The sequence below is a fragment of the Panulirus ornatus genome, chromosome 52 (assembly GCF_036320965.1).
Source record: "Panulirus ornatus isolate Po-2019 chromosome 52, ASM3632096v1, whole genome shotgun sequence".
Taxonomy (NCBI): Eukaryota; Metazoa; Arthropoda; class Malacostraca; order Decapoda; family Palinuridae; genus Panulirus; species Panulirus ornatus.
In genome coordinates this window covers 11,232,939-11,245,495 of record NC_092275.1, presented here as the reverse complement: position 1 = coordinate 11,245,495, position 12,557 = coordinate 11,232,939, and positions in this window count along the sequence as shown.

The following is a 12,557-nucleotide window of genomic DNA, read 5'->3' as shown; positions in this document are numbered from 1 at the left end:
TAGGTGAGGACGACTGAACAATACATTCTTCCACTTCCTTTAAATGTGCTACATCCACTGTTTATCTGCGTCTAGTCTTGTTACATTTTCTTGGGACTGGTACAACTTATTGAAGTTTAATAAAGAACCTCTGAAATCCAGTGTCTGTCCATATCTCATAAAATCTCCTATAACCCTCCCAACCCTTTTGATGGATCTATAGTTTTACGTCCGAATACAATAAACATGTTTTATTTAACTGTAACATCTAACTGTATTAGAAAATCCATCTTTCACAAAGTCTGCCTCATACAAACTGGGAGTCCTGTTCAGGAGCCGGATTTTTCTTATGAAAAGTAGCTGTGTTTATACGAAGGACTGAAGAACAATCGCAATATGAAATACTGCTCTCACGTGGGGAGAGGGCCACGAGGATCTGGTTCTATTTATTTACTAAATAGAGTAAAGGCCATAGCAATCCACCTCGCCTTGTCTAATGTCGAAACTTGACCATTTAACCAACACTGAGGGACATTCCCTCTTTAATGCATAGTAATTTGCTTTTGGTCTCGAGAGCTGGCTGCTGATGTGACCACCATTAAAAATGCCGGCAAGCTGGCACATGGTTACTGTGTGACCCTTGGCTACTCAAGGGTGGGCCGTTGTGATATTTACTCTTTCATCTTTGCTGTCAAGATTTCCGATGTTTTACGCCCTCTTGTGTTTCCTAACACCGACTACTAATTGCCTCTTTTTGAAATGCAAAATTTTCCCCTTTTACACATCTTAAACACGTATACTTTTTTCTTCTTATTTTTCCTTCACTTTAACCTTGTCTGGATGGGAACTTTTTCCGTAACTGTAGCCTCAAACAAAACAAAAGAAACTTACCATCAAATAACATTTATTTGTATTCTCAGTAATCCGTCAGAAACTGAACAACACAAGTACTGGAAAGTAAACAACCAACATCACTTGGTGTGGAGGTATGTCAGACACGTGGCATCAGCAGACCAGACACACGTGGCACCAGCAGACCAGACACACGTGGCACCAGCAGACCAGACACATGTGGCACCAGCAGACCAGACACGTGGCACTAGCAGACCAGACACACATGGCATCAGCAGACTAGACATACGTGGCACCAGCAGACCATACACACGTGGCACCAGCAGACCAGACAAAAGTGGCACCAGCAGACCAGACACATATAGAACCAGCAGACCAGACACACGTGACACCAGCAGACTAGACACACGTGGCACCAGCAGACCAGACAAACATGACACCAGCAGACTAGACACAAGTGGCACCAGCAGACCAGACAAACATGACACCAGCAGACCAGACACACGTGGCACCAGCAGACCAGACACATGTGGCACCAGCAGGCCAGACACATGTGACACCAGCAGACCAGACACATGTGGCACCAGCAGACCAGACACACCTGACACCAGCAGACCAGACACATGTGGCACCAGCAGACCAGACACACGTGACACCAGCAGACTAGACACACGTGGCACCAGCAGACTAGACACATGTGGTACCAACAGACCAGATACATGTGGCACCAGCAGACCAGACACATGTGGCACCAGCAGACCAGACACACGTGACGCCAACAGACCAGACACATGTGGCACAAGCAGACCAGACACACGTGGCACTAGCAGACCAGACACACGTGGCACCAGCAGACCAGACACACGTGACACCAGCAGACCAGACACATGTGGCACCAGCAGACCAGACACATTTAGCACCAGCAGACCAGACACACGTGACACCAGCAGACTAGATACACGTGGCACCAGCAGACCAGATACACGTGACACCGACAGACTAGACACACGTGGCACGAGCAGACCAGACACCTGTGGCACCAGCAGACCAGATACGTGTGGCACCAGCCGACCAGACACGTGTGACCAGCAGACCAGACACATGTGACACCAACAGACCAGACACCTGTGGCACCAGCAGACCAGACACATGTGGCACCAGTAGACCAGACACACGTGACACCAGCAGACCAGATACGTGTGGCACCAGCCGACCAGACACGTGTGACCAGCAGACCAGACACCTGTGGCACCAGCAGACCAGACACATGTGGCACCAGCAGACCAGACACACGTGACACCAGCAGACTAAACACACGTGGCACCAGCAGACCAGCTACTACTACTACCACTACTACTACTACTACTACTACTACTACTACTACTACTTCTACTACTACTACTACTACCACTACTACTACTACTACTACTACTTCTACTACTACTACTACTACTACTACTACTACTACTACTACTATTACTACTACTACTATTACTACTAATACTATTGCTGCTACTGCTACTAGTACTACTACTGCTACTAGTAGAGTTATGGAGGCCATGATTATATGATGTTTCTCCCAAGTCAAGCATCACACATCAGGTGGCACGTGTTGTGCGTGACCGGCTGAAGGCAGTCACAGTTTCAACATTACACTTGGAGACCGTCGAATCATTGTAATGGAAGAACAAATAAGATACCAAAGAGGGTTTTTGAGGCAGGAAATACATCTCCCAAACTTTGTATAGAAAGTGATAGAACTTTGTATTATGAAATGAAATCCTTAGCAAAGAATAAAGAACCAACAGTAGGAGAGTTAAACAATGCCAGCGTGTCATGGTGACTGTGAGGGAAACATGCTAAATGATTTAAGACAAGACTGCTTTGCAAATCAAATAGTTCAATACCCTGGAAGGGGCGGAAATATATGAGACATAGTGGTGTCCATAAACAGATATATATTAAATCAGCACCTGTGTACTCGGTGAAAAGCCAAGAAACTGCGGTCACTATCTGGTGAGAGTCACTATATTGTTTCGATTCCAAAGAAAATAAGATATCGGTACCCTATTTGGGATCAGACAACGTCGATAGATTACAGCCAAACCTGGGAGAAGTCAACTGGATCAGTCTGAAACATGGATGAAATTAAAAAGATCTGAAATAACTTTAAGAATACAATACCTCTCGAAACAATCAGCACCCCTGGGAAGGCGAAAAGGAGCTGTGAAAGGGGAGCCAGGGGGAAGCCAGGAGGGAAGCCAGGGGGAAACCAGGGGGAAGCCAGGGGGAACGCTACGATCGTTAACGAAGACATATTTAATGAGAACATGTGTAGAGTATGACAATCACGTTGCGAAATTCAGGACCATGAATGAAGAATAACAATACAAGAAAGTACATGAAGGAAGATGTCAATAATAATGATAATTCTCACATGAAAATATATCAAAAGAATTCTTCCACTCCACACAGTCCTATCAAACTACCGTGGTAGTATTCCTCCCTACAAACTGAATAGCATTTTTTTTTTCTCTCTCTCCATTTTCCTGCTGGCAATTAAGCGTCGCTGTCTCCCGCGTTTGCGAGGTAGCGCAAGAAAACAGACGAAAGAAATGGCCCAACCCCCCCCCTCATACACATGTATATACATACGTCCACACACGCAAATATACATACCTACACAGCTTTCCATGGTTTACCCCAGACGCTTCACATGCCTTGATTCAATCCACTGACAGCACGTCAACCCCGGTATACCACATCGCTCCAATTCACTCTATTCCTTGCCCTCCTTTCACCCTCCTGCATGTTCAGGCCCCGATCACACAAAATCTTTTTCACTCCATCTTTCCACCTCCAATTTGGTCTCCCTCTTCTCCTCGTTCCCTCCACCTCCGACACATATATCCTCTTGGTCAATCTTTCCTCACTCATTCTCTCCATGTGCCCAAACCACTTCAAAACACCCTCTTCTGCTCTCTCAACCACGCTCTTTTTATTTCCACACATCTCTCTTACCCTTACGTTACTCACTCGATCAAACCACCTCACACCACACATTGTCCTCAAACATCTCATTTCCAGCACATCCATCCTCCTGCGCACAACTCTATCCATAGCCCACGCCTCGCAACCATACAACATTGTTGGAACCACTATTCCTTCAAACATACCCATTTTTGCTTTCCGAGATAATGTTCTCGACTTCCACACATTCTTCAAGGCCCCCAGAATTTTCGCCCCCTCCCCCACCCTATGATCCACTTCCGCTTCCATGGTTCCATCCGCTGCCAGATCCACTCCCAGATATCTAAAACACTTCACTTCCTCCAGTTTTTCTCCATTCAAACTCACCTCCCAATTGACTTGACCCTCAACCCTACTGTACCTAATAACCTTGCTCTTATTCACATTTACTCTTAACTTTCTTCTTCCACACACTTTACCAAACTCAGTCACCAGCTTCTGCAGTTTCTCACATGAATCAGCCACCAGCGCTGTATCATCAGCGAACAACAACTGACTTACTTCCCAAGCTCTCTCATCCCCAACAGACTTCATACTTGCCCCTCTTTCCAAAACTCTTGCATTTACCTCCCTAACAACCCCATCCATAAACAAATTAAACAACCATGGAGACATCACACACCTCTGCCGCAAACCTACATTCACTGAAAACCAATCACTTTCCTCTCTTCCTACACGTACACATGCCTTACATCCTCGATAAAAACTTTTCACTGCTTCTAACAACTTTCCTCCCACACCATATATTCTTAATACCTTCCACAGAGCATCTCTATCAACTCTATCATATGCCTTCTCCAGATCCATAAATGCTACATACAAATCCATTTGCTTTTCTAAGTATTTCTCACATACATTCTTCAAAGCAAACACCTGATCCACACATCCTCTACCACTTCTGAAACCACACTGCTCTTATCCAATCTGATGCTCTGTACATGCCTTCACCCTCTCAATCAATACCCTCCCATATAATTTACCAGGAATACTCAACAAACTTATACCTCTGTAATTTGAGCACTCACTCTTATCCCCTTTGCCTTTGTACAATGGCACTATGCACGCATTCCGCCAATCCTCAGGCACCTCACCATGATTCATACATACATTAAATAACCTTACCAACCAGTCAACAATACAGTCACCCCCTTTTTTAATAAATTCCACTGCAATACCATCCAAACCTGCTGCCTTGCCAGCTTTCATCTTCCGCAAAGCTTTCACTACCTCTTCTCTGTTTACCAAATCATTTTCCCTAACCCTCTCACTTTGCACACCACCTCGACCAAAACACCCTATATCTGCCACTCTATCATCAAACACATTCAACAAACCTTCAAAATACTCACTCCATCTCCTTCTCACATCACCACTACTTGTTTTCACCTCCCCATTTGCGCCCTTCACTGAAGTTCCCATTTGCTCCCTTGTCTTACGCACTTTATTTACCTCCTTCCAGAACATCTTTTTATTCTCCCTAAAATTTAATGATACTCTCTCACCCCAACTCTCATTTGCCCTTTTTTTCACCTCTTGCACCTTTCTCTTGACCTCCTGTCTCTTTCTTTTATACATCTCCCACTCAATTGCATTTTTTCCCTGCAAAAATCGTCCAAATGCCTCTCTCTTCTCTTTCACTAATACTCTTACTTCTTCATCCCACCACTCACTACCCTTTCTAATCAACTCACCTCCCACTCTTCTCATGCCACAAGCATCTTTTGCGCAATCCATCACTGATTCCCTAAATACATCCCGTTCCTCCCCCACTCCCCTTACTTCCATATATATATATATATATATATATATATATATATATATATATATATATATATATATATATATATATATATATATATATATATATATATATATATATATTTCTTTCTTTCATACTATTCGCCATTTCCCGCGTTAGCGAGGTAGCGTTAAGAACAGAGGACTGGGCCTTTGAGGGAATATCCTCATCTGGACCCCTTCTCTGTTCCTGCTTTGAGAAAAAAAAAAAAAAAAAAAAAGAATTAGAGGGGAGGATTTCCAGCCCCCCGCTCCCTTCCCTTTTAGTCGCCTTCTACGACATGCAGGGAATACGTGGGAAGTATTCTTTCTCCCCTATCCCCAGGGATAGAAAAAGGGGGATATGTTGGAAATATTTCCGAGGAGAATATCTGGTGTCAGGTTCATTACATAAGAAATAATGTAAGAATTCTGCTTGCTAATAGATGCTGTCAGACGGAGAGCTGACTAAGGCATTTTGAAATAAAAATATGGAAAGCACGAATGAGCAAAGACTGTGGCTGACTAGAAATTTTTTTTTCAATTTTTTGGCTGAAGTGGAGGGAGCAAAGGGAAGGGGAAGACCAAGGATATGTTAGGCTTGAGTGAAGAAGGCTTGGGGTATCAGGGCCTGAAAGTAAAGGAAGATGAGTCATTCATGGGATATCATGAGTTATATGTGGTATTTGGGATGGGTGTGTGTGTGTGTGGAGAGAGAGAGAGAGCTGTTATTGGTCTAAACCAGGGTGTAAGTAGTCAGGGGTACCAGTAGAGAGGTCTATGGGGCTTGGCTGAAGATGGGTGCTCTGTTTTTGTTGCATTACAGAAGAGAGTGGATAAGCAAAGCAGACTGTTCTTCATCTGTTTATGGTGCTATCCTGTTGCACAAAAGGTGATCAAGTAAGAAAAAATATGTATCTTTTTTACAAAGGGAAATAAGGAAAGGGAGAAAACCAAGGAGCAGGTAAAAGGATGGAGTGAAAGAAATGAAGCTTTGAGTGTTTGGGCCTAAACATATTTTACATCCATACAACACCCCAAGGAATACTGTATCTGAGACATGTTGGCTTTGCCTTTCCAGGACTTTCAGCCCTCACCCATGTCCACTCACAGGTATCCAAACCACTTCATTTCCTAAAAACCTGAAATCTACTTTCACTTCTTTTTACAAACATATATGACCAGTTTTGTCTGACAATCATTTCTCTTCACGCAATAATTTCAACAGGGTAGTAAAAGTCATGTCAATAAGTTATGTTGCTGAGGAAGTATTTTTAGACCTCCTTGTTGGCAAGTTACCTTAAATATTCCTCATTAATCCCAAATTCAAAAGAAACTTTACCATTCCAGAATTCTACATCTTCACTCCATCTTTGCTAAACTATCAAGGTACAGGTTGAACCTCTGTCATCCAGAAGCCTTGGGACCTGGCTATTGCCAGACCACAGAATATATATATATATATATATATATATATATATATATATATATATATATATATATATATATATATATATATATATATATATATATATATATTTGTTTATGGATGGGGTTGTTAGGGAGGTAAATGCAAGAGTCTTGGAAAGAGGGGCAAGTATGAAGTCTGTTGGGGATGAGAGAGCTTGGGAAGTGAGTCAGTTGTTGTTCGCTGATGATACAGCGCTGGTGGCGGATTCATGTGAGAAACTGCAGAAGCTGGTGACTGTGTTTGGTAAAGTGTGTGGAAGAAGAAAGTTAAGAGTAAATGTGAATAAGAGCAAGGTAATTAGGTACAGTAGGGTTGAGGGTCAAGTCAATTGGGAGGTGAGTCTGAATGGAGAAAAACTGGAGGAAGTGAAGTGTTTTAGATATCTGGTAGTGGATCTGGCAGCGGATGGAACCATGGAAGCGGAAGTGGATCATAGGGTGGGGGAGGGGGCGAAAATTTTGGGAGCCTTGAAAAATGTGTGGAAGTCGAGAACATTATCTCGGAAAGCAAAAATGGGTATGTTTGAAGGAATAGTGGTTCCAACAATGTTGTATGGTTGCGAGGCGTGGGCTATGGATAGAGTTGTGCGCAGGAGGATGGATGTGCTGGAAATGAGATGTTTGAGGACAATGTGTGGTGTGAGGTGGTTTGATCGAGTAAGTAACGTAAGGGTAAGAGAGATGTGTGGAAATAAAAAGAGCGTGGTTGAGAGAGCAGAAGAGGGTGTTTTGAAATGGTTTGGGCACATGGAGAGAATGAGTGAGGAAAGATTGACCAAGAGGATATATGTGTCGGAGGTGGAGGGAACGAGGAGAAGAGGGAGACCAAATTGGAGGTGGAAAGATGGAGTGAAAAGGATTTTGTGTGATCGGGGCCTGAACATGCAGGAGGGTGAAAGGAGGGCAAGGAATAGAGTGAATTGGAGCGATGTGGTATACAGGGGTTGACGTGCTGTCAGTGGATTGAATCAAGGCATGTGAAGCGTCCGGGGTAAACCATGGAAAGCTGTGTAGGTATGTATATTTGCGTGTGTGGACGTGTGTATGTACATGTGTATGGGGGGGGGTTGGGCCATTTCTTTCGTCTGTTTCCTTGCGCTACCTCGCAACCGCGGGAGACAGCGACGAGGTATAGAAAAAAAAAAAAATATATATATATATATATATATATATATATATATATATATATATATATATATATATATATATATATACTGCATTCAGGTAGATGAATACAATATAATGAGAGAACCTTCAAAACGGTTCTTTTTTGTCTCTTTCTTTTCTGCATTTGTATTATTTTTCAAATACACAGGAAGTTCTAACATCTTTCATAAGGAACTTACCGCTAGAAAGCGAACAATTGCCTTGTTTGCCACAGACATAACTGTTGTTCAAACAAGTTGTTCAAACAGGTTCGTGACCGATCATGTATTACGTTGTCAGTAATGCAGGAAGCGACCCTCAGCCACATCTTTCCAACTGAAAATACAGTTGAACATGTCAGTTGTCACGTAGACGGCATCCCTACCTACTTCTGGTGCTTTGCCTTACAAGACTAAGTTGAACTCTCCCAGTCGTCAGCTTATTTTACGAAACTTTTCTATGCTTACTTATTAGATCATTTTTGAATTAGTTATTCTGTTTCTGGCTAACTGCTGCCTTCCCAGTTTGTCATGGTTGGAGAGCACTACAGGTCATCATGGGACACCGAGTTACTTGAAGAGGTGTTTACGAGTATATTGTATTGGGTGAAGTTACCATGAGTGACTAACTCTCTTTAATGTAATGACACTTCACTGTATATAATCAGACTACGGCGCTCTATAATGCGTTCTACTATAGGATTTGAATAATCTTACAATTTTTTTATATATTATCATATATATATATATTTTCATTTATTTATTATACTTTGTCGCTGTCTCCCGCGTTTGCGAGGTAGCGCAAGGAAACAGACGAAAGAAATGGCCCAACCTCCCCCCCATACACATGTATATACATACGTCCACAACACGCAAATATACATACCTACACAGCTTTCCATGGTTTACCCCAGACGCTTCACATGCCTTGCTTCAATCCACTGACAGCACGTCAACCCCGGTATACCACATCGCTCCAATTCACTCTATTCCTTGCCCTCCTTCACCCTCCTGCATGTTCAGGCCCCGATCACACAAAATCTTTTTCACTCCATCTTTCCACCTCCAATTTGGTCTCCCTCTTCTCCTTGTTCCCTCCACCTCCGACACATATATCCTCTTGGTCAATCTTTCCTCACTCATTCTCTCCATGTGCCCAAACCACTTCAAAACACCCTCTTCTGCTCTCTCAACCACGCTCTTTTTATTTCCACACATCTCTCTTACCCTTACGTTACTCACTCGATCAAACCACCTCACACCACACATTGTCCTCAAACATCTCATTTCCAGCACATCCATCCTCCTGCGCACAACTCTATCCATAGCCCACGCCTCGCAACCATACAACATTGTTGGAACCACCTATTCCTTCAAACATACCCATTTTTGCTTTCCGAGATAATGTTCTCGACTTCCACACATTCTTCAAGGCCCCCAGGATTTTCGCCCCCTCCCCCACCCTATGATCCACTTCCGCTTCCATGGTTCCATCCGCTGCCAGATCCACTCCCAGATATCTAAAACACTTCACTTCCTCCAGTTTTTCTCCATTCAAACTCACCTCCCAATTGACTTGACCCTCAACCCTACTGTACCTAATAACCTTGCTCTTATTCACATTTACTCTTAACTTTCTTCTTCCACACACTTTTCCAAACTCAGTCACCAGCTTCTGCAGTTTCTCACATGAATCAGCCACCAGCGCTGTATCATCAGCGAACAACAACTGACTCACTTCCCAAGCTCTCTCATCCCCAACAGACTTCATACTTGCCCCTCTTTCCAAAACTCTTGCATTTACCTCCCTAACAACCCCATCCATAAACAAATTAAACAACCATGGAGACATTACACACCCCTGCCGCAAACCTACATTCACTGAGAACCAATCACTTTCCTCTCTTCCTACACGTACACATGCCTTACATCCTCGATAAAAACTTTTCACTGCTTCTAACAACTTTCCTCCCACACCATATATTCTTAATACCTTCCACAGAGCATCTCTATCAACTCTTGAGAGAGCAGAAGAGGGTGTTTTGAAGTGGTTTGGGCACATGGAGAGGATGAGTGAGGAAAGATTGACCAAGAGGATATATGTGTCGGAGGTGGAGGCAACAAGGAGAAGAGGGAGATCAAATTGGAGGTGGAAAGATGGAGTGAAAAAGATTTTGTGTGATCGGGGCCTGAACATGCAGGAGGGTGAAAGGAGGGCAAGGAATAGAGTGAATTGGAGCGATGTGGTATACCGGGGTTAACGTGCTGTCAGTGGATTGAATCAAGGCATGTGAAGCGTCTGGGGTAAGCTATGGAAAGCTGTGTAGGTATGTATATTTGCGTGTGTGGACGTATGTATATACATGTGTATTGGGGGGGTTGGGCCATTTCTTTTCGTCTGTTTCCTTGCGCTACCTCGCAAGCGCGGGAGACAGCGACAAAGTAAAAAAAAAAAAAAAAATATATATATATATATATATATATATATATATATATATATATATATATATATATATATATATATATATATATATATATATATACATATATATATATATATATATATATATATATATATATATATATATATATATATATTTCTTTTCTTTCGTACTATTCGCCATTTCCCGCATTAGCGAGGTAGCGTTATCAACAGAGGACTGGGCCTTAGAGGGATATATATATATATATATATATATATATATATATATATATATATATATATATATATATATATATATATATATATATATATATATATATATATATATATATATATATATATATATATATATATATATATATATATATGATTATATATCCCTGGGGATAGGGGAGAAAGAATACTTCCCACGCATTTCTCACGTGTCGTAGTAGGCGACTAAAGGGGACGGGAGCGGGGAGGGGGCTAGAAACCCTCCCCTCCTTGTATTTTAACTTTCTAAAAGGGGAAACAGAAGAAGGAGTCACGCGGGGAGTGCTCATCCTCCTCGAAGGCTCAGATTGGGGTGTCTAAATCTGTGTGGATGTAACCAAGATGAGAAAAAAGGAGAGATAGGTAGTATGTTTGAGGAAAGGAACCTGGATGTTTTGCCTCTGAGTGAAACGAGGCTCAAGGGTAAAGGGGAAGAGTGGTTTGGGAATGTCTTGGGAGTAAAGTCAGAGGTTAGTGAGAGGACAAGAGCAAGGGAAGGAGTAGCACTACTCCTGAAACAGGAGTGGTGGGAGTATGTGATAGAGTGTAAGAAAGTAAATTCTAGATTGATATGGGTAAAACTGAAAGTTGATGGAGAGAGATGGATGATTATTGGTGCATATGCACCTGGGCATGAGAAGAAAGATCATGAGAGGCTAGTGATTTGGGAGCAGCTGAATGAGTGTGTTAGTGGTTTTGATGCACAAGACCGGGTTATAGTGATGGGTGATTTGAATGCAAAGGTGAGTAATGTGGCAGCTGAGGGAATGATTGGTATACATGGGGTGTTCAGTGTTATAAATGGAAATGGTGAAGAGCTTGTAGATTTATGTGCTGAAAAAGGACTGGTGATCGGGAATACAAGGTTTAAAAAGCGAGATATACATATGTATACGTATGTAAGTAGGAGAGATGGCCAGAGAGCGTTATTGGATTACGTGTTAATTGATAGGCGCGCGAAAGAGAGACTTTGGGATGTTAATGTGCTGAGAGGCGCAACTGGAGGGATATCTGATCATTATCTTGTGGAGGCGAAAGTGAAGATTTATAGAGGTTTTCAGAAAAGAAGAGAGAATGTTGGGGTGAAGAGAGTGGTGAGAGTAAGTGAGCTTGGGAAGGGGACTTGTGTGAGGAAGTACCAGGAGAGACTGAGTACAGAATGGAAAAAGGTGAGAACAAAGGAGGTAAGGGGAGTGGGGGAGGAATGGGATGTATTTAGGGAAGCAGTGATGGCTTGCGCAAAAGATGCTTGTGGCATGAGAAGCGTGGGAGGTGGGTTGATTAGAAAGGGTAGTGACTGGTGGGATGAAGAAGTAAGATTATTAGTAAAAGAGAAGAGAGAGGCATTTGGACGGTTTCTGCGGGGGAAAAATGCAAATGAGTGGGAAATGTATAAAAGAAAGAGGCAGGAGGTCAAGAGAAAGGTGCAAGAGGTGAAAAAGAGGACAAATGAGAGTTGGGGTGATAGAGTATCATTGAATTTTAGGGAGAATAAAAAGATGTTTTGGAAGGAGGTAAATAAAGTGCGTAAGACAAGGGAGCAAATGGGAACTTCAGTGCAGGGAGCTAATGGGGAGGTGATAACAAATAGTGGTGATGTGAGAAGGGTA